The sequence below is a fragment of the Moschus berezovskii genome, chromosome 3 (genome assembly GCF_049115385.1).
Source record: "Moschus berezovskii isolate FMDL1 chromosome 3, NW_MosBer_1.0, whole genome shotgun sequence".
Lineage (NCBI taxonomy): Eukaryota > Metazoa > Chordata > Mammalia > Artiodactyla > Moschidae > Moschus > Moschus berezovskii.
This window is the reverse complement of record NC_142462.1, coordinates 322863-349567: the sequence shown is the minus strand read 5'-3', so window position 1 is coordinate 349567 and position 26705 is coordinate 322863. Positions and strand designations below refer to the sequence as shown.

The 26705-nt window shown below is 47.0% G+C and overlaps 1 long non-coding RNA gene, 5 other non-coding genes and 1 pseudogene across 7 annotated transcripts; 6 read left to right on the top strand and 1 right to left on the bottom strand.

Moving 5' to 3' along the window:
- The first annotated feature begins 871 nt into the window (after window positions 1-871).
- On the top strand, window positions 872-2103 carry LOC148778274 (uncharacterized; annotated as a pseudogene).
- A 469-nt stretch (window positions 2104-2572) lies between these two features.
- TRNAV-CAC (transfer RNA valine (anticodon CAC)) lies at window positions 2573-2645 on the top strand. Its single transcript has one exon. It is a non-coding gene; the product is annotated as a tRNA-Val (tRNA).
- Window positions 2646-3584: 939 nt separating this feature from the next.
- TRNAE-UUC (transfer RNA glutamic acid (anticodon UUC)) lies at window positions 3585-3656 on the top strand. Its single transcript has one exon. It is a non-coding gene; the product is annotated as a tRNA-Glu (tRNA).
- A 997-nt stretch (window positions 3657-4653) lies between these two features.
- TRNAN-GUU (transfer RNA asparagine (anticodon GUU)) lies at window positions 4654-4727 on the top strand. The gene has a single exon. It is a non-coding gene; the product is annotated as a tRNA-Asn (tRNA).
- Window positions 4728-14407: 9680 nt separating this feature from the next.
- On the top strand, window positions 14408-21480 carry LOC148778270 (uncharacterized). Of its 2 annotated transcripts, none has more exons than XR_016036593.1 (2): window positions 14408-14579; window positions 20350-21480. It is a non-coding gene; the product is annotated as an uncharacterized LOC148778270 (long non-coding RNA). The 2 variants fall into 2 exon arrangements; XR_008682025.2 differs by lacking the exon at window positions 14408-14579 and adding an exon at window positions 14603-16465.
- On the top strand, window positions 14698-14861 carry LOC148778271 (U1 spliceosomal RNA). Its single transcript, XR_016037108.1, has one exon. It is a non-coding gene; the product is annotated as a U1 spliceosomal RNA (small nuclear RNA).
- Window positions 21481-25167: 3687 nt separating the features above from the next.
- On the bottom strand, window positions 25168-25331 carry LOC148778269 (U1 spliceosomal RNA). The gene has a single exon (XR_016037111.1). It is a non-coding gene; the product is annotated as a U1 spliceosomal RNA (small nuclear RNA).
- Window positions 25332-26705: the final 1374 nt, after the last annotated feature.

Sequence of the window (26705 nt, the reverse complement as noted above, 5' to 3'; positions counted from 1 at the left end):
ACAAACAACAGAAAGTGCTCCTCCAGGAGCCCCTGAAGGTCGGTCAAAGTTTATTAGTGCAAGGACCGGTAATGGTCTCTGGCTGATATAGGAAGAGAAGAAACGCCCGGGAAGTATGTTGACAGATCACGGAAAGGCCGAGAAACTTAGAGAACCAGGCTCTCACAAGGGGCAGGGAGAAAAATCAGATGAGGCTAGAACTGCGATGGCTGGAGAGGCAGTCTTTGAGGGACGAAAGCCTGGGTGTTGGATCTGAGAGCTGAGGAGCTGCTGGGGATGTATGCGGTGGGAGTCGCCTGTGCTGGGGGCCCGCGAACAGCACTACCCTGGGGCCGCAACTCCTCCTCCTCCCGCTCCTCCACTGCCGCTTCCCTCTCGCCGGTCCTCCCACTCTCTCCGCCTCCCTCTGCACGGCTCCACCTCGCTCTCATCTCCGCTTCTTCCTCGCTCTCTTTCTCCTCATCCCCCCTTTGCAGCCCCTTCCCCTCCCAGTCCACCCTGTCTTTCCGGACCTCCTTCTTCTGTCGCTAGCGCTCCTCCACCACCTCCGGTTTCCACAGTTAGGAGGAAGATGCGGGAATATTTCCCACCACCCCAGGAAGCAGGAATACCTTGCTCTCTGAGGCTCTCTGGGAGACCGAGTAAGGAGGCCCTCAAGTTGTTCTCGGCGAGGGGACACAAGAGCGACCGCCACGAGTTCCCTGCCCTCCTGGAGCTCCCTTGAAACCAAAAGAAGGCAGCGGGAGGACCCCAGCGGTCCCAGAGGCCTCTCCAAAGGCTGCGTAAAGGCTCCTTTTCCCCACCGCTCTGTGCGCTTCCCATTTCCTCCAACCTGCCCATGGGTCCCCGTCTAGCAAGCAGAGAACTGGCGATGAAGGGGGTGGTCTGGCCTCAGCGGAGCAAACCGCAAGAGCAATCAGTTTACAGACATTTCCAGAGGCAGAAAGCTACTTTCAGGCGACGTAAATAAGGATAGTGGTTGTCAAAAGATTCAGAGGATTATGATAATAGTATTTATGAGTTTGCTGCCTATAGCATTATTGATCCAGCAGTTTCTAAACCGAGGCACATCTGACAACAGCAGAATGGAGAAGAATGCTCTTATTGCTCCCATTTTGCACAAGAAAGTAGGGAGATACCCAGAGCTCTCCGTATTTGTCCAAGGCCACACAGGGCAGAACCATTTTCACAACCCGGAGCTTGTGCTCCCGAGCACGGATTCGTTGGGTCTTTCTTCTCAGATGTGGCTGTGTCAACATTTCTCAGCTGGAGGGATGGGAAGAAGAGCAAGAAGAGAGAAGGCGCGAGAAGGCGCAGGGACCGCTGGAAGCACAGATTGCTTGATTCGCCCCTCCCTGGCCTTCCCCTCTCACCTTTCCCCTCCCCGCCTTGCCTCGCCGCCTGCTTTCCTGCCGGCGCCGGCTCTTTCCCTCCTTCCCCACTCTGTTACCGGACTGGGACAACGCTCCTCTCTCGGGATCCCTGCCCAGGATCCTGGCAGGTCTCAATGCCTTCCTCCCAAACCCTCCTTGCCCGCTTGGCTTTCACTTCCCGCCCTTCCCCGCTCCCACGGGGACCCCACAAAACGCAGCCTACCCAGCTGGGCACAGCCGGAGCACCCGAGACCTTGCCGTGGCCCGCCTCACGGGATGCTGCGAAATCTAACCACCGGCATAAAGGCCTTTAAAAAGAACTTTTCGCTCTTCGAAAACTTTGGCGTACTTCCTTCCATTCTCGGGGGTCTTAATGGGAGGAAGGGCTAAAGACGACAATGTACTCATCCAAGTCCTAGAGCGTCCCGGTGAGTGCCAGACCCTGTCCTGGGCGTGCGGACACAGGGCGCCCATCCCCGCGACCTCTGTCCTGGTGGAAGTCGCCGGGGGGGGGGGGGGACACAGGAAACCTAAGCACAACCTCGGCCCCGGAGGCCTTGGCCAGGGTGGGCAAAGTCTCATTCATTGAGTGTAGGCGAGGATACGGGAAGAGCCATCATGGGAGCCCACTGGGTGTTCAGCTGTCCTTGGATCTCATTCGGTTCAGGCCCGGAGGGTCCGAGCCCTGGATCCCGGTATCTCTGAGGGCGCTGGCATCTGTGGCGGGTAGGGGGCAAGGACGTGGTACCGTATTCCCCGGGGGCAGGGGACTTACCCCGGGAATGAGTAAGTGTCTACTCCATACAGAGTCCAGAAAAGGCCCGTAGTGCTGTCTCTGTGGCGCAATCGGTTAGCGCGTTCGGCTGTTAACCGAAAGGTTGGTGGTTCGAGCCCACCCCGGCTTCCTGCGGGGGCTGGGGAGTCGGCGGGGGGCGATCCCTGCGATCGGGTGCGGAGCTGAGGGTCTGATGACTCTGCGTTGGGTGCGGGACCCCGAAGGCAGCCTGTGGGGGCCCGAGGGTCCTCACCAGGGGAGAGGAGGAACCCTAAAGCAGGGCCCGCGGGAGCCGCCGTCTCCGTGCCCGAGAGAGCTTGAGGCTTCAAGGTTCCTGTTTGAATATTAGAAATTGGTGGCGTAGGTACTGATGGCGGGACCTCGGCTTTTCATGGATGCAGTGTTAGGCAGGCCCAGCCGTCCTGTTTCCGTAGTGTAGCGGTTATCACGTTCGCCTCACACGCGAAAGGTCCCCGGTTCGAAACCGGGCGGAAACAGAGCGCTTATTTTCTTCCCTGCACTCCAACCCCTCCCCCCGTCCCCCCGCCGTGATTGGCATTCTGATTAGCAAAACCAAAAGGTTCCAAAGACTCGGGGGTGAAGCAGAGGACGCAGGTGTAGGAGGAGTTGGTGACCACCTGCAAGTCTACTCAGCACTAGGAAGCAGCCCTCCTTTCTTTCTCTGCTCCGAGTCCCTGTGAGTCCAGGCCCGGTTCATCCCGGGGGCGGGGGACGTGGTGGGGGGGTAGGTCAAGACTGACTTCGAGTCACCTTTACGTCCGGAAACCCCCTCGGCTCCCTGTCGGGCGCCTGGGTCTCTTCCAGGTGCTCACAGATTGTCTCTGAAAACCATGGAGTTCATTCCCGAGACGCTCACTTGCTTTCCCCCACCTCGGAACACCTGAGGAGCAGTTTCATCTCCCTGGTAGAAGAAAAGAGACCGCAACCAGGTCTCACCGTGGGCTCCAGCCAAAGACACGGATGTGAAGAATTTAAGGCTCCACGAACTGAGCCGGTCGCGGAGGGAAAGGAACCGGTACCCGTGCGGCCGTCAGGAGAGGCCCCGAGGCCAGGTCAGAGATCTGGAGGCAGACGGATCCGCTCATCGCCCGCTGAAAGCCAAGTCGGCGCCTGACTGGAGGGAAAACCGAGGTTCACAAAGAGAGCGTGACCTGGCCTCGGCAGCACACAGCGCTGGAGCTGGACCATGAGGGACCCAACCCGATAGTTTGTGACCTGGTCTCCGAACGAGCAGCGTCGCCCAGGAACGGGGATTTGAAGGGCGATGAGCAGCGGGTCAAGGGCTGGGAGCCTTGCACAGCTGCAGACAGCCATGGGGGCGCTGGGACATTTCCTTTCCTGTTCTCTGCATCTCTGGTTTCATCTTTCCACTGTCAGTTTTCACCTGGACAGCCACCTCGGTGTTTCCCTACGGTTCCCTGGTGGTCTAGTGGCTAGGATTCGGCGCTTTCACCGCCGCGGCCCGGGTTCGATTCCCGGTCAGGGAAAGAAGACTCTTTTCTTCTCCATTCCTCGGAGTCTGCCTGCCCAGATCAGAATTGTCTTCTGTTTCAAGGTCCAATGCACGAGAGCGTCTGCACGGAGTCCCGAATGCCACTGAGTCCCGGCCTCAGGGTCTTTGACATCGGGCAGCCCGGAGGAGACTCCCCGGATGCAGTGAACAGCCTGGGCTGCCCAGCTCTCCTCTCCACTCTTTTCTCCCTGCTTGTTAGAAACCCAGAGTCTTCCTTATAGAGTTTTCATCCAAAGAGAATCAGGGACTCGAGTTCCAAAGAGTCATTCAAAAACCAAACCCCAAACCCCCCAAAAGGTACATCCAAGTTACAAGAATAGTAACATCGTGTATTCTGTACTCAACTGCACAGTTCACATTTTCCCACGCTTGCTTTCTCACTCTCTCCATGGAAACCTGAAATCCATTCTCTTTAGGATGCAGAGAAGCTTCAGGGGGAGTTCGGTTCGGTTCTCCAGGAAGTGCAGGCCAGGCACGCTCTGCGCTTGTAGGAATCCCCGACTCCCCACCCCCAGGACCGTCTGCTATCCGGACTCCTCCGGGTCGTCTTGGTGGACAGTGGGGTCTTGGGTCAGCCTGAGCGCTAGAACCGCCTACCTCGGGAAGACCCATGGGGAAGTGCAGCTGCCCCCTTGGCTCGTGCCTGGCTCTCTGTGCCCAGAACTCAGAGGGGAAGCCTTCTTTCCTGCCGTGGGAGGATGAGTGGACCAGGCGGGAAATGCACCAAAGGGAGGGGGAGTATTCTCAAGAGCTTTTCGGACCTGTCTGCTGGGGTGGCTGTCCTAGGCTAATGGTGTTTTGTGTCGTCTTCTCCTGGCCTTGACCCAGTCTCAGGTCCAGTGTGATTCCCCGTTCTCATCTTCCCGCTTTTCCGAGGCTTCGCAACTGGCACCGTTTCTCTGCGGAGCGGGAGACGCGTCCTGGGAATTCTTGTCTCCAGCACAAGGAGTCGAGGGGCCCGGTGCGTTGCTGTCTCTGTGGCGCAATCGGTTAGCGCGGTCGGCTGTTAACCGGAAGGTTGGTGGTTCGAGCCCACCCAGGGACGGGCGGTGGCGGTTTTATGAACCCACTCGAGCTTTTCCTTGAATGCTGACGACCATTCAAGCGGTTCCACGCCGATTATTACCTGGACATTCCACTCGTCCTAGTCACCTCCGGACTGCCACTCACCTTTCCAGCCCTATACTCTCTGCAAGTGCAAGTGTGTTCCTATTCACTCATACTTGCCTAACTCAGGACCTCCTGAGCGAGATCAAGGAATCCCCTTTCCGGTGGGGTCAAGTCTTTATTCTGCCAAGTACATAGACTTAGACAAGTAAGTGCTTCCTTATGTGCCCCAGGTTTTTCGCCTGTAGAAGGAGGCCAGCACTTAGCAATTGTTCTGTCAATAACGTTATCAGTGAACCCACCATCATCATTAGCCTCTGCATTATTTTTCAGAAAGGCATGTCCTACACGGTTCATGTATTGTTTGGTTTCCTGCTTTTGTGATGACTGATATGCTGCAACCATCATTAGTGTACTCAGGCTTCTGACCACCTGTGCAACTTCCCTGGTAGCTGGGACGGTAAAGCGCCTGCCTACAATGCGGAAGAGCTGGGTTCGATCCCTGGGTCGGGAAGACCCCCTGGCGAAGGAAATGGCAACCCACTCCAGTATTCATGCCTAGAAAATCCCATGGACCGAGGAGCCCGGTGGGCTACAGTCCATGGACTCGCAAAGAGTCGGACACGACTGAGCGACTTCTCTTCTTTATTTCCACAGTGTAGAAACCTGGAAGTGCAATTCCTACCTCTAGTGTTTATATGCTTCTTAAGTTGGTAAATCCTGCAAATGTGCCTTCCACAGAAGTGGGACACTGAATCGTATTTCAAATTAGTTTCCAGTCGTTCAGTGTCCCTTTCTTCAATTACTTTGGCAACACAACGATCTTTCTATACATCTCTCTATGATTCTCTTAACTCACAAAGGGAGCAGTGGCCTCCTGACCCAACTAAGGGGAGAGACAATAGAGGGACGCCGTGGCATTACACAGAGATACGCTATTGCTCATGGTGGAGAGTTAGTCACTGAACACTTTTAAAGTCCTCCAGTAACTGTCCATTGTTTTGTCTGGTGACCTGGTCAACCGGCTCCAGAGAAGACGGCCGCGATGACCTCTTTCTGCCGAGCAACTTATCCAAAGAGAAAAATCTCACTGATCCCAGAGGCTTTTTCCTTCTCCCCTTTCTTCTTTTATTTACAAACTTTGGTTACACTTTTAACTTGAGGGGGGAAAAAAATTCTGATGCCTGTCCCTCCTCCTCTAAAGCGGGGTGTTACCATGAAATACCCCGTTTACTTTATTCCTTGGCAGTCTTTTGGTTTGGTTATTTTTTGGAAGAGTCGGGCACGACTGTGCGACTGAACTGAACTGATAAAAATTAGCCCATCCAAGACATGTCGTGAGAGCCCGCGGAATCCTGCCCCTCACAGGCTCCTGCTTCAGACCTGGCAGAGCTATTGGCTCCTGTTTGCTCTGTTCTTCTGGTAAATCTTATGTGCAGAGACTGTGCGTTTTGACGTTTTTGTACTGTGTGGTTTGGGGACAAACGTGTTCTCTCTCTGATTTGTTCATCACTGACAAGGTGGCGCTAGTGGTAAAGAACCTGCCTTGCCATTGCGGAAGACGTAAGTTACATGGTGTTCTGATCCCTGGCTCAGGAAGATCCCCTGGAGTAGGGCACGGCAACCCACTCCAGTATTCTTGCCTGGAGAATCCCATCCGACAGAGGAGCCTGGCAGGATACCGTCCATAGGGTTGCACGGAGTCGGACAGGACTGAAGCGATTCAGCGCGCCTACCCGCAATTTCTCCTCTCAGTGTGGGAATCTGGTCTCACTTTCGGAAGTGACCTTCTGGGGATAATCCACATTGAGTGGTGGTTGACAGGGGCCCGTTCCCTGTGAGGTAGAAGATGACAGTTACTCTGGACCGTGAGGCTTTTTTCATTGCTGCTTGTCTTGATGATTCTGGGATTTCCTGGGATGCGACACAGCCGCAGTGAGAAGTTGTCCATTTCTCCTCTTTCCACCGTTTGGTAAAATCCACGTGGGCCCAGTCTACACCAGTCGAGCACTGCACAAGTGTCCTATCCACAGTAAGGATGATCTTACGATGCAATAGTTCCCTCATGAGAAACTCAAGATTAGTAAAAGAGATTAACCCAGGAAGGATACTGAATTTTCGGCACGGAACAGACAGTTTCTTTCACTGGTATATGAAAGTTTCTAAATAGCTGAAAACATTCAACAAGTGAGGTAAGGATTGTTGAAACCAGACTACAGAATGCAGAGGAAAAGACATTTATATCTTTGAAAAGAAGCAGTGAAGTCAGCAACGTGAGCACTTCTGACAACCCTGCAAATCAAGATTGAATACTCCCAGAACTGTCAGCAAGTTCAGCCCTCAAGAGAAAGGAATGACTAGGAATGACTTCACGGAGAAAGCAATGGCACCCCACTCCAGTACTCTTGCCTGGAAAATCCCATGGACCGAGGAGCCTGGTGGGCTGCAGTCCGCGGGGTCGCTAGGAGTCGGACACGACTGAGTGACTTCACTTTCCCTTCTCACTTGCGTGCACTGAAGAAGGAAATGGTGACCCACTCCGGTGTTCTTGCCGGGAGAATCCCTGGGACCGGGGAGCCTGGTGGGCTGCCGTCTATGGGGTCGCATAGAGTCGGACACGACTGAAGTGACTTAGCAGCAGCAGCAGCAGCAGGAGGAATGACTTCAAGCACAATTTTATACACTGGGGCCTCATCAGTGTATTACAGAATTCCTATTTTCCTCAGTGAGATTCCTCCAATGTTGCTTAATTATATTTCATTTTGTTTCCCACACTGGCAAGCAAGTGTTGTTAATAAACATCACTGACTCTGCTTTCACCTTAAATAAGGCTCGCTAATTTGTTTTAAAATGTATTTATTTTATTTATTTTTGGCTGCCCCGTATTAGTTAGTTGCTTTGTGTGGGTTCTCTCGAGTTGGAGTGTGCAGGCTTCTTGTTGCCGTGGCTTCTCCTGTTTCAGAGCACAGAGTCCAGGCGCATGGGCTTCAGCAGCGGCGGCCCCAGGGCTCGGTTGCTGTGTGGCATGTGGAATCTTCCCAGACCAGGGATCGGACCTGTTTCCCCTCCATTGGCAGGCAGATTCCTACCCATTGCACCCCCAGGGAAGTCAAGCAAGGCCCACTGCTTCGATGTATCTTTTCCCCCCGTTTAAACATATTTTCTCAGAAACAAGTCAATACACTTTCTCTCACTCTGGGGAGAACAGACAAGTTAGGCCTCTCAAAATTTAAAGGTGTCACTTCTCTTAAGGAAAGTGATAATCAGTTCCATAAATGTAAAATTAAAAAATGAAGAATTTCTGGGGAAAATACTCTACTGTGTATGCTTCCATGTAGTATTTCCATAAGGAAACTTTTGTTGCTAAATTTGTGTCAAGGGAAAAAAAAAAGATTTCGCTGTAGATTGAGTAAATGGTCTTGATTACTTGGAACAGCAACCATGAAGGAATGAAACTGATAACAGATGATTCTTAATACTTTTAAACAACTTAAATAATTTACATAAGGGCCTTCAAAATGTTTATTCATGTTTCCTTTTTTCGTGCAAGTGACTCAGAAAAATTACCTTGTTTTCCTCATTTTGATCTAACACCAACTCTTTATGTATTTTCAGATTATCTTACAAGGGTGTAGAAAATAATGGTGGTATAATATTTTAGTATTTACATCTTGGGCTTATTTAGGTTGAAAATCTGAATTACATTGGACTTCCTAAGTTTCCTATGCTGGTTGTGCTGCTCAGATAAGCCAACAGAGCCGATGAGTATTTCAGCGTCTAAACGTTTAAATGTATGTCTTGAAGTATATTGAATATGCTAATATCTTTACAGGGGAATGAATAGTTACAATTCTAGATACCAGCGGACTCAATCATTCCCCCTACAATATGTGGCATATATTTGTAGGTGTCCTGTAATATATGATTCCATATATACCAATATATGATTCCAACATTCTCGTGTTCCAACATGTGTCTGCTTAAATGACAGATTCATGATCTATAGTTAACTTTAATCCTTTGACTATATTAAATTGATTTAATGAATGAATCATCTTTCGTTGCCTGCAAGTTTGTCCTCTCTCTGTCCTTCCCGTTTGCCCTAATTTTCTGGTAGATTGGCTGATGGCAGAAATACCGCTTTGGTTGGGGAAGGCTGTTGTTGTTTACAAATATTTCTATCTCCTGTTCGTTTATGGCTGATGCTGGGCGTATTACCACGTGTTCCCTTGAGGAAAGTTCGGTACAGTGGCTTGTTGTTTTCAGTGCTCTGACATTTTGGAATCATAACCTTCATGTTGTGTGCTGCACAGCTTCTCAAGCTTTTTCGAAGCGTCGCTTTATTTCTTATTCAGCATCCATTTATTTTTTGCATGGCACTTGCTTTCTATCTTAGCAACTACCAAAATCCAGTTTTGCAGAGATACGATATCACAGTAAAGAGTGTAAAATAGTCTAATGTTGGCAAATTTTACTATGTAGATTACACCTCCATAAACTTAAGAAAGAAAAGTGAAAAGGCAAACAATACCAAAATTTCACAGGACGGTGAGCACTGGAAATTCTTTTTCGTTTCTAAAAGGAGTGTTAGTAAGGTCAACAAAGTTGGAGAGCGATTTGGCAGCATCAGCTAAGGGTCCTGCATACACTGTCGTGTGCTGTGGCCCAGAAATCGTACTTGCATCTCTGCTATGTATTTGACCTCTGCTGTCCAGTGTGACAGGCACAAGCCACGGGTAACGACTGAACACTTGGAGTGTTTCTAGTGTCACATGTGGTGATGATGAGATTCTTTTTTAATGCAGTAAATCTCACAAACTTTTTAAACAGATTATAATGGAAAACTAAATTCCAGGTGACTGGTGTAATGCTAATAAAGGGAAACCTCACTAAAATTGAGTCAGGAGACCAGAAGGGGGAGCTCTCATGGATTACCACTCAAGTTCAAATACAGGAAGAATCGTCAATCCTAGACCTAAACAGAAGAATCATCAATAGGAAAGAACTATCAGCGATAGGCCCGGACAGAAAAAGACGTACCTTGTATCAGCAACTCGGCCAATGAGCAACTGCCACCACCCTGATCTTTCCCTTTTCTCGGGTGTCCTATGGTTCAAAACAAGTCCTCTCGGCTTCTCTCTCTCAAAGAATGTTCCTTCTTCTCTTTGGGTGCAATCTGCCTATGCTTTGGCCATGGTTTACTTGTCCTGCTTTGTGATTCCCCCGCTATTTCTGAATCGACCCACATTGTTGGGGAGAAAATCCTTTTATTTTAAAGGTCATTATTTTATTGGAATGGGCTACCCTAGGGAAATGTGTATGTCCTTGAAAAGTCATAAAAGAATGTTCGTATGGTACCATTTCAGAATATCCTCAACTGGAAACAGCTCAGATGTTCCACAGTAGATGAGTATACTGAGATACATCCTTTCAAGGAACACACACGGAGACAAAGAACTACCCGAAAACTATGGTTAAATCTCATAGACGTTCCGCTGAGTGAAAGAAGTCAGGCCCATACCCCTCCTTCCCAAAAAAGCAAACCCAGTTCTTCGGAGGGGTGTGTGTGTATGTGATCGCTCTGAGCTCTGTCACGGAAGTCACGAGGAAGCCTTTCACGGTCTGGTGGTTTATCGTACCTTAGATCTTTGGTAAAGCTTCACTGGTTATTCAGGTTGGTGTACATCGGTAATCGTTTTGGAAGTGCATACTCTTTGAACTTGACACGTGTTATTTATTCCTCCTTTTGTCAAACGTTTAAAACCACTTGGGTATGGCTAATGTGATGTTGATACTTATTCTTTTCTTTTGGCCTGGGCTAGGAGGCAAAGTAAACTCGAAATATTTGTTGGGCTATTTTTGCTGTCCTCAGACTTTTGGCTTTCCTTCACTCTCAGATTACTTATTTATATGTTGCTCACAATCATTATCTTAAGTTGACCTTCAACTGTGAATACTGTGTCAAAGAGAAAATGAAGTGTTATTTTAAGAATAATTAATTATAATAATTATATTTAAGAATCTGCCGACCAATGCAGGGACACAGGTTTCATCTCTTGCAAGGAGGGAATGTTCCATGTGTTGCGTGCCACACCTTACTGAGCCCGCTAGCCTAGAGCCTATGTTCTGCAGCAAGAGAAGTTACCGCAAAGAAAAGCCGGGGCATTGCAACTACAGAGTAGCCCCTGCTTGCCACAAGTAGAGAAACGCCTAGGCGCAGCAGCGAGACCCAGCAGTCAAGAATAACATAAATAAATTACATAATTATGGAAGAAAAAAAATAATTATGAGGCAAGGAAAAGGGTGGTATATGAACCTGAGAAATCCTGATGAGGAATGTAGTTCAATTAGGTTTAGCTATCTCAGAGGTGTCAAAGGGAGGACTCTGGCAGGTACGACACACGGAAATGTGCCCCATGTATTTCACTACCAAACTTTCAAGAAGTTTTGGAGCAGCCACACATAGCCAAAAATATTTACCTGATTAATCATCTACACCAGATGGACCAGTCCAGACTAGCTGTTTGATGGCTTTCAGCTTATGTATTTATCAAGGGTTCTTAGGAGACCCGGGTTCGATTCCTGGGTGGGGAAGATCCCCCGGAGAAGGAAATGGCAAGCCACTCGAGGAGTCTTGCCTGGAGAATCCCATGGACGGAGGAGCCTGGCAGGCTCCAGTCCATGGGGTCACAAGAGTCCGACACAACTTAGTGACTAAACCACCACCTTCGGTTCAGTTCAGTTCAGTCGCTCAGTCGTGTCCGACTCTCCGCGACCCCATGAATCACAGCGCCAGGCCTCCCTGTCCATCGCCAACTCCCGGAGTTCACTCAAACTCATGTCCACAGAGTCGGTGATGCCATCCAGCCATCTCATTCTCTGTCATCCCCTTCTCCTCCCGCCCCCAACCTTTCCCAGCATCAGAGTCTTTTCCAGTGAGTCAACTCGTCGCCTGAGGTGGCCAAAGTATTGGAGTTTCGGCTTTAGCATCAGTCCTTCCAATGAACACCCAGGATTGATCTCCTTTAGAATGGACTGGTTGGATCTCTTTGCAGTATAAGGGCACCCTGGTGGCTCAGAGGTTAAAGCGTCTGCCTCCAATGTGGGAGACCCGGGTTTGATCCCTGGGTCGGGAAGATCCCCTGGAGAAGGAAATGGTAACCCACTCCAGTATTCTTGCCTGGAGAATCCCATGGACGGAGAAGCCTAGTAGGCTACAGTCCACGGGGTCGCAAAGAGTCGGACACGACTGAGCGATGGAACGGAACGAACGGAACCGACCTGGGGAATTCCTCATTCAGTATCCTATCATTTTGCCCTTTGATACTGTTCATGGGGTTCTCAAGGCAAGTATACTGAAGTGGTTTGCCATTCCCTTCTCCAGTGGACCACATTCGGCTGTGGTCCATGTGATCAGATCGACTAGTTTCCTGTGATTATGATTTCAGTGTGTCTGCCCTCTGATGCCCCCTTGCAATACCTACCGTCTTATTTGGGTTTCAATCGATAGAAACTGATAAGAGGACAGACTAGAAACTCAGGTAAGGCTTTATTGGGATCCCTGCTGCAGCAAAACAAGTAACACGTTCCCCTGTTTGCCCTGGGGGGAGGGGTGGTGTGCTGGTTCCTTCCACGGGGTGAGGCTAGGGACGGGTGGAGGGGTCAGGCTATAGGACTGGCTCAGGCGGTTTGCCTGTGTGTTTCCTGGTGTTGTGTGTGTGCAGGGGGAATGCGCAGTACCCTGCTTTTGCTCCGGGCACCCTGTTTTTGGCACCAGCTCTTCAGAGATGACAGCTGGGATTTCGGTCTTTTTGTATCTTGTCGTCCACAATTTCCACCAACGGGCATACATGCAGTTATTTTTTTGTCCCCTATTGTTTCTTTGTATTTTGTTGCTGGAGAAGACGTTTGGATCTCAAGGACACAGCAGTGACTGGTGGCCTGAAGCAAGATCTTTGTTGCCTGTCCAAGAATTGGTTTCCTGTGTGAAAACCGGAGTCCTAGCCACCGGTCCGTCAAGAGCTAGGGCTAGAAGCAAAGTTGGCCTGACTAGTGCCTTCACTGAAAACGGAATTTCTTAAAGCGACAAAAGCTGTAAAGACAGGTACAAAGTTTATTATTAGAGCCACAGCACAAGTTGGAGAGCTCACAGATACACACACAGTTTATTTAAGACAGAAGCAGGGTGGAGATACACTCAGAGAGAAAGGGTGTGTGTGTCCTCCTTAAAGAGAAGGAGTGCATCAGAGAGGTGACTCAAATCACTCATATAGGACATTTCTTCCGGGTCTTTGTTTACCTTTGGATGAGTATCTCATTTCTTTTTCCACACGGGATCTGTCCTTGGGCTCTTCCTGACATGCATGTGCATCTTTTTGCCGAGAAGGATCGTAGCACAGAGGCCTGCTGCTGCTGCTAAGTCACTTCAGTCGAGTCCGACTCTGTGCGACCCCATAGACGGCAGTCCACCAGGCTCCCCCGTCCCTGGGGTTCTCCGGGCAAGAACACTGGAGTGGGTCGCCATTTCCTTCTCCAATGCACGAAAGTGAAAAGGGAAAGTGAAGTCGCCCAGTCGTGTCCGACTCTTCGCGGCCCCATGGACCGCAGCCTACCAGGCCCCTCCATCCATGGGATTTTCCAGGCAAGAGTACTGGAGTGGGGTGTCATTGCCTCTCCAGCGCAGAGGCCTAGGGGGAGGTTGACACCACCTATTAAGGGGTGGCTCCGTCTACCTCCTTTTTGACCCAGGAAAAACTTTGTAAGCATGGATAGTCTGCAACGATCTCCTTGACCTCAAAAATACGAAATATGTGGTCTCCTTATTTTCTATCCAAGCGGGACTCAGCTCTTCCTTGCTCCTCCTAATATCCTTATCTTAAAGAAGCGTAAAAAAAATTATTAGGTACATGGGATATATTTAGTTGCAGCATGAAAACACTTAGTTGTCCCAGATGGGATCTAGTTCCTTGACCAGGGATCCAACTCCGGCCCCAGGCATTGGGAAGTGTGGAATCTTAGCCAGTGGACCACTAGGGAAGCCCCTGTCCTTAGTCTGGAATATCTGTCCATAGGAGACAGATTCCAGCTGCTCAGCGTGGGGCGCATGGAATTCCTGCCTCACTGTGTCCAGGTGCAAACACCGCAGCAAAGGGTCCCAGGTCCCAGCCTGTCTCAATAAGACAGAGGATACAGACAGGTGTTAAAATCTGGTCAAAGTCAAAACCACACCTGAAGCTGGAAACAAAATGAGTGACATTTTTGATGAATGTCACAATTTCACGAATGGAACTGAGTTCACGGCCAGCCGTGACGCCTAATGTGTTCTACTAGACACACACACAACACTACACCACAAAGACAACGGGATTTGAAAGGAAGCGGTTTCCCCCGGACTGCTAGATGTTCCGTTCTCCCCACTGAACGCCGTTAGTTGAATAAAAGGTAGGTGCACAGGCTTCAGCCGACCGCCAGACCGGTGCCGGGCAGGACAAACGTTAGGCAGGCAGCCGCAGAGGGTGGGAGGGAGAACGGGAGCGGGAGGCGGACGTCACTTCCCCCAGAGGGCGCCCGCCGGCCGTTTGGCCCGGCCGGACGGCGTGGCAGGAGGGAGGCGGGGACTAGGGCGGGGCGTGGGCTGGAGGGAAGCGCGCGCGGACTCCCGGTGACGTCACGGGCGGGGCGTGTCGTATGGAGATATGCGGGCGCGGGGGCTGCTGGTCCGTCGTCTGGTGCTGAAACACGATACGGTCTCCCGTGGCGTGGGAGAGAATGCAGGACTTTTTGCTTGAACGTACGTGGATCCGCCGTGTGGAGGGTCCCAGAAGGCTCGGGGGTGCGGGGAGCAAAGTGAGCGTGTGTGTACAGTGCGGGGCGTATGAAGTTGAGGCGGGGCGGCAGGGGGGCAAGACATACTTACCTGGCAGGGGAGATACCATGATCACGAAGGTGGTTTTCCCAGGGCGAGGCTTATCCATTGCACTCCGGATGTGCTGACCCCTGCGATTTCCCCAAATGTGGGAAACTCGACTGCATAATTTGTGGTAGTGGGGGACTGCGTTCGCGCTTTCCGCTGGTTTTGTTTGTGAAAAATCAGGTCGAATCTTTTGTAGCTGTTTAAGCTAAAGCTGTTCTCTGTCACTGTATCAGTAGGTTAGTATTTTAAGCTGTTTTTGCGCGTGTTGCGAGACTGTGTGTTTATGCTGCGTAGCACTGGGCCTCTCCCCACCCCCATCCATGTTTCCGAGTTCCTGTCACTCAAAGAGCTTCTCTCCTATTTTTCTATTTTCTTGTCCAAATTCAACTCATCAGGAAGCCAATATGAGTGATCCGTTCACTGGCTCGAATCCTTCTTCCGTTTATTCCATCACAAACACTCGTGAGGTTTCTTCCAATTTGTATCATATCGTCTATGCCTTATTTGAATTATGTATAAATATCATATGTAGTGTTTACATACATATGAATATGTATTTTCCAACTTAGACTTCCCCGTTTCTTTGTTGAGGTTTTCCTTCAGCTTTGACTTTGCCTCATCTCTTTCCTCCCAACAGTACAAACTGCATCCTGTAGGAGTTTCTTGCCTTTGTCTTTTCTACCTAGGAATTTTTTGTCATCCATTTTATTTTTCTAGCTCACTTATGGCATTTGGAAACATGTTTGCTCTGTGGCACACTTAACAATACTGGGAAGTATAAGGAAGATCAGCCAAAAAGAAAATAGAAAAATATCTCCATTGTCTTCACCTACCCATGGGCTTTCAGATGGCCTTTCTTGTTCCTGGACACTTTCTGTACCTGATGTCCTTCTTGGGTGAAGGAGTGAGTCTTTGTAAATCATGAATAACAATGGATCCTGTTGGCTGTGGTTTTATCTTCAGAGCTGGATGCTTCCATCAGAGTGAAGAACCCTCCCAAGCTGGAAGGTGAGGGCTCCAGAGCAAGCACACATGAGCGTCCAGTCTGTAACAAGATTAAAGACTTCAGTTCAGTTCAGTTCATTTCAGTCGCTCAGTCGTGTCTGACTCTTTGCGACCCCATGAATCGCAGCATGCCAGGCCTCCCTATCCATCACCAACTCCCGGAGTTCACTCAAACTCATGTCCACAGAGTCGGTGATGCCATCCAGCCATCTCATTCTCTGTCGTCCCCGTCTCCTCCCACCCACAATCCTTCCTAGCATCAGCCTCTTTTCCAGTGAGTCAACTCGACGCAGGAGGTGGCCAAAGTATCGGAGTTTCAGCTTTAGCATCAGTCCTTCCAATGAACACCCAGGACTGATCTCCTTTAGAGTGGACTGGTTGGATCTCCTTGCAGTCCAGGGGACTCTCAAGAGTCTTCTCCAGCACCGCAGTTCAAAAGCATCCATTCTTCGGCGATCAGCTTTCTTCACAGTCCAACTCTCACATCCATACATGACCACGGGAAAAACCATAGCCTTGACTAGACGGACCTCTGTTGGCAAAGTAATGTCTCTGCTTTTTAATGTGCTATCTAGGTTGGTCATAACTTTCCTTCCAAGGAGTAAGCGTCTTTTAATTTCCTGGCTGCAATAAGCATCTGAAGTGATTTTGGAGCCCGGCTTAAGAGTTTGAAACAGAAGATTATCAGAAGAAAACTGCTGTTTGGCAAGTGGAGACTAGCGTGCAGATTCCCTGGCCTTCAGGCTTAGGGTCTGGAGGTAACCCCGTGCGCTCCTTCCTTGTGCTCTTTGTCTGCTGTGGCTGAATCCCCCACTAACGTTTCTCTTCCTCATGTGCTCACTCAGCAGCTGACACTGCCTCTGCGTGGTCTTTCCTCTCTTTTCCATGGGGGCGGCCACCCTGCAGTGCCCTCCGTCTCAGTCTCCTGTTTAGACTCTGACCACTTTGTTTTCCCACTACTACCGTCCTCATATGCCCTCTGACCTTTCCTATTAGCCACAGGAAGCCCAGATCCATGGTCCTCCTCATCAGAATAGCAGCATTTAAGCCACTGAAAACATTGGCCTTAAATCACACACATTGTTGGCTTCTTCCCCTTACTTTCCCTGCCCCTGCCTCCAAGTCCACTGCCTCTTTCTTTCAGGATCACGTCTTAAGGAATCACTGGCACGTGCGTTGGCTTCTGGAGAAATGAACCTAGGACAGCCCTTACCCCTCAGCTTATCCACCTGAATAAGAAATCCCAGACTGAAGGAAAAAGCCTTGATTACTAAAATAAAATAAGAACCCGGGTCATAGGTGGGAGTCTGGACTGGCCTGAGTCATGATTCCCTTCAGCCTCTGATAGGCAGAACTTTGCTAATGTGCAGGGGGCTTCCAGGAACTCACTGGAGCTGGCATTAGGTGGAGGACAGTAAATGGTTCCCTAAATTAGGGACATTGGGGAAAAGGAGATACAGAAGCCAGGATTTCAAAATACAGAGAGCATGAGATGGACAGGCATTCAGACCTCTCCAGTTTTACTCACATTATTCCTTCCCCATATTAGTAAAAGCCCAGAAAAATGAACTGAGTTGAAATCTGAGGCCAGGGCATGTAGGACAGCATTGGACTGGATTAACTTTGGGCCACATTTATGAAGACCCAGGGAGATATACAAGAATACAAGATAATCATTGCTTCAGACCATCCAATTGAGAAGGCCAATTATTCATAGGAGAGTAACAGAGAAAGACCAAAAGATCTTTAGGGCCAATGGAGAGAAGTCCATATTGGACTAGAAGGAGAAAATAAAAAGAGAGATGTGAAATAGTGCAGGCCTAGTGAGTAGTTCTAAATCGTGCTACTGTAAAATGAACACAGGTTGAGTGTTGAGGTGACATGCTTGCCTTATCCCAATCCAAGGAAATTCTGATTTTAAAGTTCTGGGGATGAGGTTTGGATATCAGTATCTTTCAAAGCTCTGCTAATATGCATCAAGGATTAGAAGGACTGTGGATCTGATAGGATATAAGTAACCAATATGGCGTGGCCTATGAGTGGCTGCTTCCTAAAAAAGCTGAATATCAACAAGGAAATTTACATTCTTCTCTCAACGGAAATATTTTGTACAGCCTGGAGAAGAGGAAAGAGAAAAAAAAAGAGACATAGATAGCTAAGTTAGATACATAATCCCTCTGGATTCAGTGTCTCACAATTTTCATAGTCCAAGATACAATAAAACAAACAAACAAAATTACATAGACCCCAACGTATAAAATCGAGCCTCCCCTTGCCACAAGAATAAAATTCAGTATTTCCTTTTCTACTGTTAACATGCAACTTGCAGTTAGCTATTCACTAAATATGTTCACAGCCTACTAACTGGCTCAGAACAGCAGATGCAACAATTTTTTTTTCATCGAATATAGCCTTTATGCCAAAACCCCATAATGAATGTTAGGCCTTATCCTGCCATATTTTTCCTTTTACATACCCTTCTATCAGTTCAGTTAGGTTGCTCGGTTGGGTCCAAATCTTTGTGACCCCATGGACTGCAGCACGCCGGGCTTCTCTGTTCATCACCAACTCCCAGAGCTTGCTCTCATTCATGTCCATCGAGTCGGTGATGCCATCCAACCACCTCATCCTCTTTTGTCCCCTTCTCCTCCTGCCTTCAATCTTTCCCAGCATCAGAATCTTTTCTAAGTAGTCAGTTCTTCGCATCAGGTGGCCAAAGTATTGGAGTTTCAGCTTCAGCATCAGTCCTTCCAATGAAAATTCAAGACTGATTTCCTTTCGGATGGACTGGTTGGATCTCCTTGCATCCCAAGGGACTCAAGAGTCTTCTCCAATCCCACAGTCCAAAAGCATCAATTCTTTGGCACTCGGCTTTCTTTATGGTCCAACTCTCACATCCATACATGACTACTGGAAAAACCATAACTTTGACTAGATGGACCTTTGTTGGCAAGTCACGTCTCTGCTTTTTAATATGCTGTCTCAGTTTATCATAACTTTTCTTCCAAGGAGTAAGCGTCTTTTAATTTCATGGCTGCTGTCACCATCTGCAGTGATTCTGGAGCCCAGAAAAATAAAGTCAGCCACTGTTTCCCCATCTCTTTGCCATGAAGTGATGGGACCGGAGGCCATGATCTTCGTTCTTTTGAATGCCTAGTTTTAAACCACCCTTTTCCGTCTTCCTTCACTTTCATCAAGAGGCTCATTAGTTCCTCTTTGCTTTCTGCTGTAAGGGTGGTGTCATCTGCATATCTCAGGTTATTGATATTTCTCCTGGCAATCTTGATTCCAGCTGTGCTTCATCCAGCCCAGCATTTCGCATCATGTACTGTGGATAAAAGTTCAAGAGTCAAGGTGACGATATAAAGCCTTGACATACTCCTTTCTCAATTTGGAACCAGTCCGTGTTCCATGTCCGGTTCTAAGGCTGCTTCTTGATTTGCATACAGGTTTTTCATGAGGCAGGTAAGGTGGTCTGTTATTTCCATCTCTTTAAGAATTTTCCATAGTTTGTTGTGATCCACACAGTCAAAGTTTTGGCCTAGTCAAGAAAGCAGAAGTATTTGTTCTTCTGGATTTTTTTCTATACAGTAGCATAAATTACTAGTAGAGAATCTTTCTTTGCAAAGTTTGAGAAAAAGGTGATGAGAATTTAGTATGACTAAACTGAATCCTCCTTCACTTCAGAGTTTTATTTGTGTAGATGTCAAGGATATTCCTAGAAATGCTTTAAGGTAGATCCAGCATGAAACCACCTTCCTAACATTTTGGTGTCCATGGGATGCAAATGGCTTGACACAAAGTTACACTCCCTGCTCTCTTTTTGTGAATTTTATTTTGAGTTTCCCCTCTTTGCATTCATCCCTGTCTCTTTGGAGCAGGATTTCCCTGGAACGCCTTACTCCTGTCCAGGAGGATGACCAAACAGCCTCTGTTAACTGTTGACTCCTCCAGATTGGAGCTTTCCTCTCCTCCTCTCCCTTCCCGCAAATATATAGGAAGGGCCTATGGCCTGAGCTGTCAGTAACAAGTCATGTGGTTTTGGATAGTCCTTGGACCCTTGAAACCATAGCTCCTCTGTAAATTATGGAAGTAGACTTGGATACATTCTGAGGTCCCTATTGGTGCTCACATCCAGGACTTTCCAGGACCCTGCTTCTCCTGAGAAGGCAGGGATGAAGAGGTAGAAGAGGGTGTCTTTCTCAGTTGAGGATCCTCTGCTCCCATAGCTGTCTGTTTCTAAGTGTGTATGAGGGATGCTCAGCACGTCCATCCCTGAACGTGTGGGAAAGCATACAGATGGAGGGGATTCAAGAGTCCAATGACTGTTGAGGATTGAGTGGCGGGGATCCAGTTAAGACTCTGAAGCAGCTCTGAGCTGAGATATCACCAAGCACAGGTGGGGTGAGGACAGGGTTCCTTAGATGCTGCACCACAGGCTAGATGAAAGTTTAAGGAGGTATTCCTTCTCAATCATGGATCTCACTTCCCTCTCCAGCCAGCCTGTGGCTCTCCCTTCAGCTCGTCCTGTCAACAGGAGCTCTGTCTGCCCCTGGCCCCAGTCACCATGTGGCCATCCCTTCAGGCTCAGCAGGGCCTAACGAAGACTCACGTTTCTTCTCTCTCTCTCTGTCTTTCACAGATATCAATTACTTTAGGAACTAAGACAAGATATTGTTGATTTGAGAAACCACACTATAAAATTACCTTTTCCATTTGATGAAAAAGAATCTACAACAGCAACTCGATTTCAACCTCAGCAACACTGGAGGGATCCTTTCCTGAGAATGAACATCCCAACCAACAACCACTGTCCACACTCCAAGGGACAGAATTGATGCGAGTAATCCCAGTCCTCGGCCTCCGAATGTAATCCTCAGTAAGGTGATCAGTGCTTTGATGGACACACAGTTTGGAAAGACCTTAATGCTGCTCCTCTAAATAGTCGTCCTCCACACACCAGCATGGAAACAATTGGAAGAAGACAACATATCAACCCGGTCATTCTTTGCCACCAGATGGACTGTGCTCAAAGCAGACAGCATTTACTGCGCATTGTTCTTGCTGAAAGTGTTTATCCTGTGTTTAATACTGAGGTAGATATCAGATAACTGCCGAATTGAGACCTTTGAACTAGACAGCTGGCCTGTCTTTCTTCAAACGGTCGATGTTTGCACCAAAAAGACAACAAAAGGAGAAGAGAAGTTTTAGGTCCCAAAGGACTAAAAAGATCGTGTTGCTTTATCTCTTTAGTCCTTCAGAACCTCAAACATCTCCTCACCTTCTTGTAGTTGTCTTTGACGGTCGTGACATTGACTTCTTTGCAGAGGGCAGGTCAGTTGTCTACTGAAAGGTCTCCATTTTGCAGCTGTCTGATCATTGCCTCATGATTAAATTCCGGTGAACCCTTTTTGCCAAGAACACCATCTAGTGCATGCTGTGTGCTTCCGAGTGCAGCCTGTTTGGAGGCTAAGAGTGTCCACTTCACCTGTCCCCACTATTATTATTTCAGCTTTGAACACTGTTATGCAGAGGCTTATAAGATCTGTTCTTGAAAAGACAGGCTTTTGTGTGTGTAATGAGCAATTTGATTAGTGGTATTTTGAGGGTGTATCAATACTGTATTCTATGGTGCTCTTTCTGTAAAAATTTTACCACCCTTTATTGATCCCTGATGTGTGTCAATTATCACATCTGTGGTATTGCCAGCTTTGTGCTGTGGAAAAGACAATCCATACCCCTAACATATGATTAAAAATATTTTTGTGTTTCACTGCGGACTCGTGCTTTTTTAAAATTCAGTGTTATAATCCATGATTTTCTTGCATTTATTTTTAATTGGAGGATAACTGTTTTCCAGTGTAGTGCTGGTTTCTGCCACACCACAATGGGAATCAAACCATAAGTGTAACTATGTCCCCTCCTTCTTGAACCTCCTTCCCACCCCTCCCCCATCCACAATCCATTATTAACATGATTTTTTATAACCTAAATACTCTTGTTTCTCATGTGCCGTGCTGTGCTTAGTTGCCAGTTGTGTCCGACTCTTTGCAACCCCATGGACTGCAGCCCAGCAGGCTCCTGTGTCCATGGGGATTCTCCAGGCAAGAATACTGGCGTGGGTTGCCATTCTCTACTTCAGGGGATCTTTCCAACCCAGGTGTCACCATTGCAGGGGGATTCCACCAGGGAAGCCCAAGAATACTGGAGTGGGTATCCGATCCCTTCTCCGGGGAATCCTACAAAACCAGGAATCGATCCGGTATCTCCTGAATCGCGGGCAGATTCTTTACCAGCGGAGCTACCAGGGAAGCCCCTTTGTTTCTCCTGTTCAGTTTGTATCTTAAACTCCTCTCACATCTTTTCATCTATGTTTCCCATTTGCAGTAGGTTGTATCTTCTGGGTTTCTTTCTCTGTTATTTTATTTTCTTTGTGTATGCGTATTTGTGTCTGTGTGTCTTTTGCTTGGTATTTTGGAAGGCCTGGATAGCTAGTTAGTGCACTAGAATTTTTGACACGTTTAGTCCTTTAGTATTTTGTCACATTTCTAATATTTGAAGTGTATGTTTCAAATGTTATCTATCAACTTCAACTTTTTACTACTGTGATGCTGAAGGACATTATTCTGCTTTTTCTTCTGTCTTTACCTACCTTATAGTATTATTTCAATCCAATCAAATGTATACCCTTTATATACTATATTTTTCCTACCTTTTTTTGTTAATGTGCTAGTTGGAGGGTAGAGGTAAGAGCTGGAGGAGGGGCCCACTGGGTCCTTTCGACCCCCTGGTGGCACAGGATGGCTGTCCCACTCTGGGAGTACTAGCAGCCTCCCTGCAGAAGTTTGAGGGTGTTCCTAGGCCGCCCCCAGAGCAGGGCCTACGACACAGTGGTTTAAATCTACAATCACATATATTCAGTGATGACCAGATGTATATAACTCATAGTTTCCTGTCAATTCTTGAGCAGAGTTCGTCTTTAAAGATCTCTCATGATGGACTGAGGACTCCTTAAGTTTGATATATTTCATCTTGTTTTCTGTTGCTTTGATACAGTACAGACACCTTGGCTAAATATAAAGAACTTGTCCACAATGAGTTCTATTGATTTTTTTTTTTTTTTAATAATGTCTTACTTTGTGTGTTCTGCTGAGATGTAGAATGTAAATTGATTTTTCTTCACTGAGGCAAAGGGTGGTCTGGAGCTTCAGGACATTTTTTCTTTTTTAAAATAAGGCTTTCGGCTCGACTTGAATAGGTCTTAGAGCTGACCATTCCACGTCTACTTCCCCTAGGTCTCTATGACTTTCTGATCTTTTCTCACTATCTTTTGTTCATTTCTATTCTGTTTGATGCTTTCATTTTTAATGCAGCGTCCCTTATAAGTTTGGATAAATATGTTCTCTATGTACCTTGTCATTTAGCATTTTCTTTTCCAGAGAATTTTCTTTACCCTCAATTTTTTTTTTTATCTCTGTCAATTCCAATTTCTCATTTCTTCTTTCCTGTCTACTTCTGTCTCGTGTTGTGTATTTCTTATGTAAAATATTGAAGTTTTTTCCATGTGTATGTATCTACAAATGCTTTGTTCAGAACAATTCAAAATATGGATGCCATTTTACATTCCCCAATGTTTTTTGATTAATTTTGAGGCAGTCTTTTCATTTGTTGAAATTATTGACTCTCAATTTACACTTTTTTCTTCTGTCACCTTGGAAGAAATGTCTGCTATATAGTTTTCATTTTCACATGACTAGGTTTACCTGAATGAGAGTCAGTTGTTCCAGGTCAGAAGGGATTCGTGCTTTGAGTGGCTTAGTTGATTTCTTTATTCTAGGTCTGTCTTGTGCAATTACTCTAGCCGAGCTAAGACTTGGGAGAAAGGCATGGTGTGTCTCTTGAGTTGGGGATTCTCTTTCTTCCAGTAGGACCTTTAATTTCTGCCAGTTGCACCATTCTTTTTCATCACCACAAGTGTCCAAAGGATGCTCCCTTCAGCTCGGTCTCAGCTGATCCCAGTAAATGCCTCCTCAAGATTGTCCCCCTCGGTGCTCTGCACTGATCCCCTTCCTGTCAATTCCCCAGTCACCAGAGCTAGAGCCAACCATGTCTCAGACATCCTCTGAGTTTATCCACACGCTCTTTCCGTGAGTTATTCTACCTGAGTTCTGTCTGGAGTACTCCCTCCCTGCTGTGCGCTCCTCTATATGCAGGGCCTTTGTTGATCCCTCTGCTGCTGTGTGGCTCCCGGACCTAACTGAATACAAACCAAGTCATGTCCACAGTGTTCTCGGGTCCCTGGTTGTTTGGGTTTTGAATGGTGTCCTTGACTCTCTCTGTTCTCCTAGCCCTCAGAATTGTGTGAGAGGTTCAGCTGCTCTTATTCTAGGTGGACCTGTGTTCTCCTATCATTCTTTTTCAAATCCGAGATTTCAATAGTACACAAAAGTAGACAGAACAGAACACTCCCATCTTGTCAGGCATGGTCTACAATTACCAGCTTATGGTTGAACTTGTCTTACTACAATCCATGCACTTACCTTTTCCTATTTTTTTTAAATGAAATCTCAGACATCATGTTTCATTTCTAATTATGTCAGCATGTTTCCCCTCAATGAGAACTCTTTTTGAAAGTATTATCATCACAGCATTATAATCATAAATTAATTCAAAATCTTTAATATCATAAAAGACTATTCAAATTTTCCATTTTTAAAAATGCAGCATTTTTTTCAGCTTATTTGATCACATAGGGTTTTTTTTTTTAATTGATTGATTGATTGATGGCGGCCCTGGGCCTTCGCAGCTTCGCACGGGGCTTCTCCAGTTGTGGAGACCGGGAGCTCCTCTCCTGTGGTTTGCTGGTTTCTCGGCGTCAGTAGTTGCTGCCCATGCACTCAGTGGTTGCGGCTTGTGGGCTTAGTTGCCCCTCAGCATGTGGGACCTTCCTGGACCAGGGATCAAACCTGTGTCCTCTGCATTGCTAGGCAAATTCCTAACCAGGGAAGCCCCCTCCCCTCCGCCATTATCGTTTCTAAGTTAGTATTCTCTTTTGGATGCAAATAGAATCCACGAACTGTAATCACTAAGATACTACCTTTAAATCTCTTACATGCATGCTTGCCTTCAATTTCTTCCTTCCTTCCTTGCTTTCTCTCTCCCTCGCTCTCCATCTCTCTTGGTCTATTGCTGTCCTTCTTTTTCCCTTTAAATCATTTACTTGTTGGAGAAACTGAGTTGGTTTTTCGGTAGCATTCCCACAGTCTAAACTGTATACTAGGGGGTACTTTAATAGTGTTTCTGTCCTTCATACTTCCTTTTTGGTGGTAGAATATACAGCAGTGCTGTAGCGTAACGAGTACCGCAGTGGGCTGCTATTTCTTTCTCCAGGAAATCATATAGCCTGAGCCGTCAGAGAACCTCCACACTGTGGTAGTTCTATCATTGAGATTATAGTTACCAGGGGAAAGCACGCATGCAGCTCCCGACTACCACAAATTATGCAGTCGAGTTTCCCGCACTTGGGGACATCGCAGAGGTCAACACACCCGCAGCGCAACAGATGAGCCTCGCCTTGAGAGAACCCCCTTCGTGATCACGGTATCTCCCCTGCCAGGTAAGTATGTTTCCTAAGGCCCAATATCAAAGGTAAGTAACTACAGCACAAGCTACTCCATCTTTTCAGGATCCAAATCAGGACTAGAGTTCACTTACTTTCTCCCCCTAATCTACATATTTTGTTAATTTTTTGGTAGGAAGTTGGGTTTCTCATTATTCATTCCACTACCTTAACATTTCTAACATTTCGCCACTGTTCAAGATGACAAGGGAAAGTCCTACTCTTGTAGGATGACAGAAACAGATGTGGTAGCTTACCTAAACTACTGTAATCACTATGAGCCATTAGAAGCCAAATATCACCCATGGTTGAATCTTACCAGGAAACTTAGCACCACTAGTCTATTAGTAAAAATAAGAAAAAACATTTCCTAAATGCCTTGTAATCATATGACAGGCTAGTCTTTGTGGGGGTTGATATTTCTACAGCTTGATTATCTGTTTCTTTACTTCTAGAATGTTACAAAAAGCTTTGTGTAGGAAAGGGTCACTAAAAATTGGAAGACTAAGAAAAAATGGAAGATTTGGCTTATACTTCCTATCTCCTTTATGAAATGATGCCTTTTCCCCTCAAAGCAAGCCCATTAAAACTGGAAAGCATTTCCACTTAAGAGGAAGCTTATGGCTACCAACCTTTTGCAAATTACTTCATTAGAGAATTCCAGGGTGTTTCTCATATTTTCTTCCCTGTCCATGTTAGAGTGACTGATGCTCTGTTACAGGTGTTGCTGAGGTTACAGAAACTTGGCCAGAATTTAGAATGTAAACAAGCCATGTCAGCTGATGAATGTGAAAGAAGTAAAATGTCATGTAAACAAACGGGAGGGAAAAAAGACAAACCATTGTGCTCCGCCTAGCTTAGAAAAGGTACTCAGTTACATTTATGGTGCTAAGGAGCCCCAATCCCTACTTCCAAATTCCATGTTTAAAATCTGAAACCTCAGCTTCTAAGCTAGGAAAATTATACCCAGCAGAAATAACAAATCTCATGAGCTTGCAAAGTTCCAGAGTAACCTTGGTTACTGTTATTTTTTATTGATATTTAAGATATCAATTACATTGATATTTAAGATCCCAGAAGTATAATCTGAAGGGCCCCCTTTCTTACCTCCATCATGTTGTGATAACAAAACATTGAGACAATGACCAAAACCTAGAAAGATGTGTGACATTTCTTTCTAAACTATTCAAACACATCAAAGCCAGAAGCCTATGAGTTGTTTTAATATGGAGAAATGCAAAAGCACTAAAAAGTGAAAACTATAGCACTCCAACTAGTGCCACTACCAAATGAAAAACATATAAGAAGTAGGCTATTCTGACCATAATGAGTTATTTGGTGAAATACTGAACTTGAAAGGGGACACTACATTTGAAATT